Genomic DNA, 10,904 nt, shown 5'->3' on the forward strand with positions numbered 1-10,904 from the left:
GCCAGGAGGTACGCCCTGTGAGTTGCAGGGGGAGATAGACGGCTAGGACCGTTTCCCCCGTATGGCTCCGCTCGTTTGTTGGAAGGTTGCCCTGTTGCAGTTAATGTTAAAGTTTAATAAAGTGGCCCATTTTATATCCAAGCCGAAGTCTGGTCTCTTTATTTGGGGGTATGGGGGTAAAACGTTGCAGATACTCATCATGCCTTACAACCTGTGATGAACTTTTTTTCCTCAGTTCTATTTGTTTCCATTCAGAGACATTTGCCTCTGTTTTGCTCCTGCTGCCCAAAATTGCTCCAGAGGGGAGGGGCTGCTTGCATGCCACAGGGAAGCTTCCTGCAAAACTTAGTGCTTTGCACTCCCTCTAGCTAAGCCACTAGACTAGAATATTATATTTTCTATTTTGTTCCATGAATTATAATGCTCCCTTGATGAACTGACTGTTTTATTTACAGAGATTTTAATCTAGTGGATTCTTTCATGCTAATGCTTAGAGTCCTTAGTTAGATAATTTTGCTTGACATGGCCTGCGACAGTCCACGGCTACCCTGTTTTATTAAAATTGAATTATTTCCATTAAAAATGTGAGATGTGAACAAACACACACACGAAGATTTGAACACAAAAGAAGCTTGTACAAAAAGTTTTTTTTTAAAAGCAAACTGGCGGAAGAGAAATGAGTAAGGAGCTTTTGGTGGATCTGCCACCCAGTATTAAGATGGGACGAAAAGGAATTATGCTTTGTTAAGTCTTGTGCTGCATCTGACACAAAGGAATTTTTTCAGCCTGGGTAAGTAAAGTAAGGATAAAGCCATGAGGTTACTTGGTGCTAACTATCACTATGCATACCTAGATGGGAATGAACATAAACACTGCCTGTGTTTGTACCATGTGACCAAAACAAAAAGGGGACAATGCTGAGTCACCATGATTGTGCACCTATGATGTGCACCTGTGAATGTAAATGGTGCTGAACTTGATGGGAGCTGATGCAATACCCTGCAATTCTAGTCACAAGACAATGAAGTCACCTATTTTGTGATTGGTAGGCTACAGTGTATAAGCAGACTTTAGAAGCTATGTCAGAATGACAGATGCAAGGGAGGGCACCAGGATGCAGGTCTCTTGTTATCTGGTGTGCTCCCTGGGGCATTTGGTGGGCTGCTGTGCGATACAGGAAGCTGGACTAGATTGGCCTATGGCCTGATCCAGTGGGGCTGTTCTTATGTTCTTAATTTGTGGTTGGTGTGGTGGCTGGGAGAGGTACTGTTGGAGTACCCTATGTCGTGATTTCATATGTTTATCTAACTCAATTTCATATGTTTATCCACATCAGTGGGGGTAGAGACATTCCTAATGTCATGACCTCATAACATGGGTAAGTAATGCTATAAGTGTTGAGGAGAAAACTGGCCATGCAAATGCCATATTTAGTGGTAGACTCATGTCTCCCACAATGCAGAGTTCCACCTTAAGGAAACCTAACTATAGGTTGCACTGAACAGTGTATAAGTATTGCAAAGAAAGAGCTTTTCCACCAAGGATGCTACAGTTGGTTCTTACTGAATCATTGCTTCCGATTTCTGTTTAGCAAGAAAGAATATGGATTTTTTTCCCCCATTGTTATCATTGTTTTAGCCACTGGCAACAAGACAACCATATTGGAAGTTAATTTGGAAACTTGGTTCTATTATTTGGTACTCTAATTACTTGCCTCAGTGAGCAATGCAGCCCGAGGACAAAAGAACTAGAATAGACATTGCATCGGGAGGCTTGGACGAGAGCAGCTGCCGGCGAAGACAGCGGAAGTATTGCTATATGTGGGGGGGTCCTGCATCCTATCCTTCTTGCCTGTTGAGCTCCTTCATAATGGTCCCCAACAAATTGCTGCCTTGATTTTGTAAAGCAATTTTCTTTACTGGCTGATTTAGCAATGCTTTTCTTCCTCCTGTTTTGCTCCAGATGGGTATGGACTTGTATTGTTTAATTTGCATCAGTGATATTACTATGGTGTCCTGGTGGAAGGAAAGAGACACTCAATACTTTTTTTCCTCGAAGTCTGCATTTTTGCACGCTATCTGTCTCTAGCACCCAGGAGGAGGAGGGCCGGAGGTCTGGTCTAGAGGGTAGAGCCTCCATTTGCCTGAAGATAACATCCACAAGGTTGCCAGTTCAAGGCCACAGGCACCCTGAATGGTGAGACCTTGAAGCAGCTGACAAGCTGAAGCCGAGTTATTCCATCTGCTCTGAGCATGGGAGGATGGAGGCCAGGTCAGAACGAAACATCTGAATTGTTGTGGCTCTTGAAAGATAGAGCCTTCTTTTAATTGTAAAAATCCCTACAGGGATTTAAATTAGCCTGCCTATGTAAACCGCCTTGAATAAAGTCTTGAATAAAGACCAAGAAAGGCGGTATATAAATACCTGTATTATTATTATTATTATTATTATTATTATTATTATTATTATTATTATTATTATTATTAGCACCCCTGATTTTAATTTGTTCCTCTTCGATTTTGCACTGCCCCTGATTTCTATTACTCATTTCTGCTCTTCTAAATTTGGATGACTGTTTAGGCATTCATCCGTTTACAGTGATCCTCCTCTCCTATAGTTAGATATAAAGCTTCCTTATACAGAGTCATACCATAGCTCCACAATCAGTAGCATCTACACTGGCTGTCAGCAGCTCTCCAAGCAGTGCCTACATGGAACTCCTATGTACATAAGAACAGTGATGTCTTTCACAAGCATCTTTCACAGAAAGACATCTTTCACAGTGATGTCTTTCACAAGTAGACAGGTCTCCCCCATCTGGACTTTAGCTAACTGATGCAGTAAGTTAACTCATGCCTGGCACTATTCTGTGCTTATATAGAAAACAGCAGCTGCAGCTCTCATGCCTCACTAAAGGAACTGGTAGACAGGAAGACTGTGAATGTTTGTGTCCTGTGTCCTGGCTGGGCACCTGTCTGGTCAGTCATCCCAGGGGGCAACAACTCCCCTTCTGGCTGGCAGCCCCTCCAGTGCGTCCACAGAGCCTCCTCAACAGGGCCCAATGCCTGGAGAGGTTGAGCATGGTGAAATAGCTGTGGCTTTGGAACAGAGCTGGCATAAGCAGAATACAAGGAGGAACAGAGGTACCTAGGGAGCAAGGGGCAGCGGCAGACCTCCCCAGCCCCACACCCAGGATAAAGGTCTGCAATGGCGCCCCCATGGGCTGTTGCTGCCTCTGTGTGAAAATCCGCCCCCCCCTACTCACCTGAGGCTCATGGAGCCTTGCACAACCTGAGCCAGTGTTGGGGAAGCCTCGCTGAGGTTCCCCGATGATAAAAACTGTGCTTCTGGGAATACATAAGCACAGTTTCTGACACTGTCAGGAGCCTCAGAGATGCTTCTGCGGGGTCCTGGAGGCTCGTGCCTCGGGCATTTACCCCTTTGAACCTAATGGTATGTCTGCAACTGGCAAGGGGGAGAAAGGGGGCAGGATCCTGTGACAGACCTTATCATACCAGGGAGGAAGGGGGGCCAGCAAATGCTTTCTAAGGCAGGCCAGGGATGAAAGTCAGTGGTGACAAGGAAGCTGGCTGGTGAGGGCTGGCCTGTGAGCCTATAAAGGAGCCACAAGGGGGGAGAAGGATAAGGATGAAACAACCCCATTCCTCCATAGTCTGAAGCCTATCGTTCTAGACATGCAAAGGGGGAGCCACCCCCTTTGCCTGACAACTGGGACTTTGCGTGGACCCCATTGAGCCTGACAGCCCAGGGGTGGCAGGTGCCCTGCCCAGGATTGGACAGTTCTTCACCTTCATATAGTAACATATCTGATGTCCATCCACTTCAACTCTTGAAGGGAGTTCTGAGGCAGTCTGTGACTGCTCACTAGACTAGGTCTCAGCTTCTGCTCCGGGGGTTCCTTGCTCAAGTTCCTCTTGGCCTAAAGATCTGTTAAGGCTGAGTTGATGCCCCTTTGCGACTTCACAGCATCCTTTCAGGTTGCAAAGTTAGGGGGCCTTCAGTGTTTTTCAGGGTCTGTGGAGGGAGAAGCATAACTTACCAGGAGCACTGCAAGATGCAAAGAGATGCATTTACACACTGTGTGGTCTCCAGCTGTCTAGTCTATAAGCAGGCTGTGGAAAGATCCACTCTATAGCTGTGGATTGTTTTTGATGCTCTGCAACCTTGCCCTTGAAACTGAAGGGCCCTGGTGTTTTAATTTAGGGCCAGCCTAACCATGTTAGTCATCCCCCAGCTAAATAGCTTGCTGTACATGTGCCTTCTCTTCTTTTGCCATACACAATCTCCAGGATGGAATTTAATTATGCCTCTTCTTGCTTCAAGAGCGGCAGCCTTGTCAGTTTAATTGATTCTTGGTCAAAGTGTTATTGATCTGATAAAAGCAAATCTATTCCTCTCACAACAATTAAAACATTTAAATAGGCTCCTTCTCCTCTTTCGTGAATGGACATGAAACCACTGGTGGCTGCCCCTTATGGCTGATGTTGATCATTAGCAAATGAATTAGTGTCCATTTGCATTGGTGCCTGTCTTGTCTTAATGTCTTGATATTTTCCAGCAGGAAGGCTGCGCTGTCCAGTCCTCAACGGGCAAACACACTGTGCAGGCTCATTTGATGTCTCGAGCCAAAGAGCCTCTCTGGGACTTCATTTTGTGAGCTGCTCTGTTGTATGCACATAGAACACCATGATAGTTGAGGGGAAGGCGTCCAAAATACTATTGCTATAACTTTTAACGTTAGAAAGTGGCAGACCAAGCTTAGTGAATTGTGGAATCCCAGCTAGCTTCTGTCTTTAATCAGCTGTAAATCACCCAGATTGCCAATGTGGTTTGCCAACCAAACAATGTGCTGGGGCAAGACTGGCATGCCCCAACAGTCCTCAAGATTTCTGTTGGTTTTCTCCACATTATTTTCCTGCTAGCAGCAGTGTAGTTGGCCTAGTGCACACCTTCCAGTCCGTCCGTCCCTGAACGCAACTGGAGCTGTGCTCTGGTCATGTCCAGAGGGTGATCTGAGCTCTGGGGAGGCCACATGTGACCTCTCTGGGCCTCAGAAGGGTTTCTAAGGCCTCTAGGAAACCTTAGAAGCTCACTACAGGTTTTTCAAGAAAACCAGAAGCGACAGTTTAAGGCCTTAGAATGCCATCTGAGGGTTAGGGCCTCTAATCACCCTCTGTTATATAGAACAGAACAGAGTGCAGCTCTGATTGTGTTCAAAGTGGGGGGCCATGGGGGAAAACGCTGGCAACCATGGCAGGGGCGGCATTGCCACCCCCCGGAAGAGTGCGGCCTGGTGTCCTGTGACCCTCCTTCAGCTGTGCTACTGCTTCCTGGCATCTGTCAGACTTCAGTTTTAATCCCTCATATGTTGTTGGCAACATTCAGTCTCGAAAGACTCTGATATCGCGCTCTGAAAGGTGGTTTTGGAACATCGTCTAGTGTGGCTGAAAAGGCCGATTCGGGAGTGACAATCCCTTCCACACTGGGAGCAAGTGCAGTCTGTCCCTGGTCTGTCTCCCTGGCTATGGGCCTTCCTTCTTTGCCTCTTAGCCTCAGACTGTTGGCAAGTGTCTCTTCAAACTGGGAAAGGCCATGCTGCACAGCCTGCCTCCAAGCAGGCCGCTCAGAGGCCAGGGTTTCCCACTTGTTGAGGTCCACTGCTAAGGCCTTCAGATACCTCTTGCAGATGTCCTTGTATCACAGCTGTGGTCTACCTGTAGGGCGCTTTCCCTCAACGAGTTCTCCATAGAGGAGATTCTTTGGGATCCGGCCATCATCCATTCTCACGACATGGCCGAGCCAACGCAGGCGTCTCTGTTTCAGCAGTGCATACATGCTAGGGATTCCAGCTCGTTCCAGGACTGTGTTGTTTGGAACTTTGTCCTGCCAGGTGATGCCGAGGATGCGTCGGAGGCAGCGCATGTGGAAAGCATTCAGTTTCCTCTCCTGTTGTGAGCAAAGAGTCCATGACTCTCTGCAGTACAGAAGTGTACTCAGGACGCAAGCTCTGTAGACCTGGATCTTGGTATGTTCCATCAGCTTATTAATCCCTCGTATAACCTGCTCTGATCACTGCTGGGAAAGACACTTCTACCCCAACTGGCTTATCCTACCAAAACACAAACCATTTGGTTCTTCCCCTCTCAGAACTGCCTCCATCAGTAGTGCACATCAAGCTGCATCACAGCGGAAGGTGAGAACGTGAAGCTCTTCCATTTGCATAGCTAGGGCTAGTGGTGCCTTGGCTCTTCCCTTTTCAGATCTGCCTCTCTCAGCAGCTACCCTACCTGAGTCAGAGGAAGAGGTGAAACATAGGCTTCCTGATTGGTTGGACTGGGATGAACGGCCACTTCTTTCCTCCTCTTCCAAAGCTGCTTTCTGTTCTGATTTAATTTGGCTAAGTTAACAATATGAAACAGTGGTTAATTCCCCCCCTTCCTCCCTGTTCTTTTTCCCTTTCAGAGAATGCCACTTAAGTGGTTATCCATTATTTTCCATGAAAGTTTTGACAGAAAGGCTACTGTAAATAAATAAATGCAGAAACTCTCACCCACCCCTACTCACCAAGTATGGAGTGTCAGGGATTCCAGATGATGGATTGTTTGAACACTATGCTAGATTTCTCATTTCAATATCTAAAAGCCAAATCTGTAGGCGAGATAAACATAACTTTTGGTACCCAGACATGAATGTTAAATGAGAGGCTGCCTGTAAATTAATTTCCACATTGTTTGGATTTCAAACGCCTCATTCTTGGCTAGTATGCAAATCCTTGTAATGGGTCTGAAAACAAATGCCTGCCTAACTGATTGTTATTGGATAATGCCATAATGATATATTTTATGTACGTCTTTGCTACTGAAGTTTAGCAAGGACACCAGTTTTCACTGAGGCAAAGTTTGTGGCTGGCAATGGTAGTGTAAATGTCTGACAGAAATGTATTCTTGCTTTTAATGGCTCATCATCAACATCAAACATCCTCCTTTTTTTTTTTTTAGAATTAAACTTGCAACAACTTTAAATGTGCATGCCTTATCAAAATATTTTAAATATGTCATTTATTGGCATTCTCTTAGACCCCAGATTCTGCAGGGATTCTGTACCAGAACCTTCCCCCACCCACCCACCCCATGGATACAAAATTAGCAGATACGGTCCTGATTTAAATCCCTTTAAAAAACAAAAAACCCCACCAAAATAGGGGTTCCTACCTTTTCATGGCCAAATCATACTATTTCCCAGCCTATGGAGTGTTTTTAGCACTAAGAGACCCACTTCAGGGTCACACACAGGTTCCTTTCTTTTTCTCAGTTTTGCCCCAGAATGCATGACCTTATTCATAAATTATCCTTGTGATGATGTCACAACCCAAAAGAATCAGATTTGACCACATACGGATGTCATGAAGCCAACTTTGACACTCCTTATAAGTTCTCCTGAAAAACCACTAAAAGGAGAGGCACTTTTCATAGGGCGCAAAATTGTTCACACAATGTGTTTCACATTTTAGCTTGGCCCCACTGCAAAATTTCAACTATACTGAGTTTACTGAAAGCAAGTCCTACTATTCTCCTATTAACCCCTTTCTGCCCAGTCCACAGATGTACACATTTGATCCCTGTTGCAGATATGCATTATTGGGAAGAAATGGCTTAAGTGTATATAAGATTGCAGGCTTTCAGTATTTATCAGATGGTATTTAGGCATATCTAACATTATTTCGATTGGAAACCATAGCAGCACATTTCAAATGTAAACTTCATTAATCATTTGTTTTACCTCTTAGTCCTCAGACATAACTGAACCAGTAACTACATACATGCAATATTATTTGCTCAGGTTAGTGCCCAATTCTATGCATGTCTACTTAGAAGTAAGTCCCATTACACTCAATGGGACTTACTCCCTGGTAAGTGTGGATAAGATTGCAGCCTCAGAGCCCAATCCTATGCACATCTACTCAGAAGTAAGTCCCATTGCAGTCAATGCAGCTTACTCCCAGGTAAGTGTGGATAGGATTGCAGCCTCAATCCCTTATTATTCTTGCCTTTCCTTTTCCTCCCTCTGTTGTCTTACCTTCTGTCTAAATTTTATACTGTAAGCTTCTCAGGGCAAAGCTATTTATCCATATTAATTTGAACCACATGTCTTGATGGTGCAATATGTACCTCATTAATACTAACAATGTACAGGGAGCAGAGCAAATCATGCTGAATATGCAAATGCGTGCAAGTTGAATCTGCATAATTTAATGGTGAGCACAGAGTGTGAACCACTTGTTCAGGTATGTCTTGTGTACCACAGAGAAAAGAAAGCACAAATGTATAGCTCCCTTTCTTCTCTCCTCCCTATAACCTCCAAATAATTATCTCATGGGAGTTAACTTCTTATTTGTGATACATAGCGATGGGAATGATCTTTTTCGGCTTTTATCCCTGGGAGCATCTGTCCACCCATCTGTATGTGGTAGCTCTTGATAGGGCTTTTTGGAAATTTAATTCACTTCACGCAGCAGGTGGAACATTACAGAATGAGGCAGCACTGTCTCAAGCATCAGAGTCAAGGAAAGGACAAAAGGTTATGGCATGATCTTTGCTCTTTGCTATTCTTCAGTATGAGCCTTGTTGTGGGGGCCCAAACACTGGTGTATTTCATGAGTGTTACTTTTGTTTTTCGAAGTGATATTGCTGGGAAGTTGTGCAAAATGTACCTCCTTCTTTCTCCCCACCCTTCACAGCCTCTCCTGTTACAGAATTTAAGCTGTAACTGTAGGCTCCTCTGGGCAGGGATCTCCCTTCTCTGTAAGTGTCATGTGCATTGATGATGATGATGATGATGATGATAGAATCAGTTGGAGGAAACCCATAAGGTCATCTAGTTCAACTCCTGGCCCTAGCAGGAAATCCTTCTATAGGATGTGCCTGTCAAGTTTCTGAAAGAGCTCCAGTGAAGAAGAATCCACCACTTCCTTTGGCAGTCTGGCCATCAATTGCCCTGGCCATCAAGAATTTCTTCCTGATGTCCAGTTGGAATCTCCTCTCCTGTAGTTTGTACAATTGGATCTAATTCTGCTCTCAGAGGCTGTTGAAAACAAATTTGTCCCTTCTTCCATATGACAGCCCTTCAGGTCTTTTGAAGAGTGCTATTATATCCCCTCTCAGCCTTCTCCAGGCTAAATATACCAAGTGCCCTCAAGCTTTCCTCGTAGGGCTTGTTTTCCAGCCCTCTGATTATCCTTGTTGCTCTCCTCTGCACCCGCTCCAAGCTGGCTGCATCTTTCTCAAAGCGATGTGCCCCGAATTGGACACAGTGCTCCAGGTGAGGTCTGATCAATGAGGAGTAAAGCGAAACCACATCTTTTTGTGACTTGGAAGCTACGGTTCTGCTAATGCAGGCTAAAATTGCATTTGCCTTTTTTGCAGCTGCATCACACTGCTGCCTCATGTTTATCTTGTGATGATGATGGTGGCGGCGGCAGCAGCAGCTGCTCTACTAGTAACCACTGCTTAAAATTATTTTCAGCTTATGGGATGGGCAAATCTCTGCATCATATCAATCTCTGCATTGTTTTAATTGTTTTTTATATATTGTTTTACGCTGAGTCCCCTTTGGTGTGGGAGAAAGGCGGGATAAAAATCCTATAAATAAATAAATAAATCGTGTCCTAAACAGTGCTCCAGAAAGATTTACAGGAACATAGGGAACTTCCAGGGGCAGTGAAGCATTGCTCCTTTTTCATGTCATTATTAGCAAGTCAGTGTTTGGAATCATGTTAACAAAATAGAACACCACTAAGACCTTGAGAGGGAGGAATCAACAGAGAGAAAGTCAGGCAGATGCTGCATATCTCTCTTCAGCAGGAATTGAATCCCCGGACCCATGTTTTATCTCAGCCGGCGCTTCTTCGTTTAACTCTCCTTTCCCTGACCGATCACAACACCCTTCATTGCTTCGGCTTCAGGCGACCCTTCTGTACCCAGTGGCACATTTCCATTTCCATTAATGCGGCGATATGATAAGCCGGTTGTGGGCGGTAGAAATGCAGAGACCTCCAGACTAGACCTTGATGTATTTGTTGTTGAAAATGGATCTGTAGATTGTTCACATGCATTTGTGTCTTCCTTGTCAGTACACTTATGATAGCATATCTGAAATATGATATTATCTGAGTGCTGGTGGAGCACAGTGGCTAAGAGGCTGAGCTGTGAATCAGGATTTCATTCAATCTCACCTCTTCTGTGAACTCATTAGGTGGACTTCGGCAAGCACATCCATCTCGGACTCGCCACAAACCCTTGCCCCATCATCTAGTCCTCCTTCCAGTAGATTATGTCACTGAATATCTCCCAATAAGGCCCAACAGTTTGTAATGCAGCAAACATAACCTTTTATTAAAATTTCCTATTCCTTGGCTTGATTTAAAACATAGCATTTTCAACCAGTGTGCCATGGCACATTGGTGTGCCATAAATGATCTGAAGGTGTGCCACAGGAATTGAAAATTGGAGCACAGTGGTTGAAAATTTGTGAAAAAAACTTGTCCTGGTTTTGTGGCTCTGTTTCTAAAGCAATCTAAAACCTACAGTGCCTTTTGGTCACATCTGGAGGTGTTCTGTGTTCTGTTGGACCTCTGTAGATTGCAGTATCCGTAGATTTTGGTATCCGTAGATTTTGGTAGATACCAAATGGGTGAACCCACCCATTCCTGTGGGTTCAGGAATGAGTCCACACATCCAGTGTCTGTCTGAATTCATTTTTATTTTCAGTAAGTTAACTCCCCTGATTGAATTACTTTGTCTACTTGGCTGTTTTACATTGCTTGCAAATGCAGTTCAGTGTGGCTTGTACTCTGTCCAAATCCTAAAACTTGTAAGCAACCTTCA

Source organism: Tiliqua scincoides, chromosome 3 (genome assembly GCF_035046505.1).
Source record: "Tiliqua scincoides isolate rTilSci1 chromosome 3, rTilSci1.hap2, whole genome shotgun sequence".
Lineage (NCBI taxonomy): Eukaryota > Metazoa > Chordata > Lepidosauria > Squamata > Scincidae > Tiliqua > Tiliqua scincoides.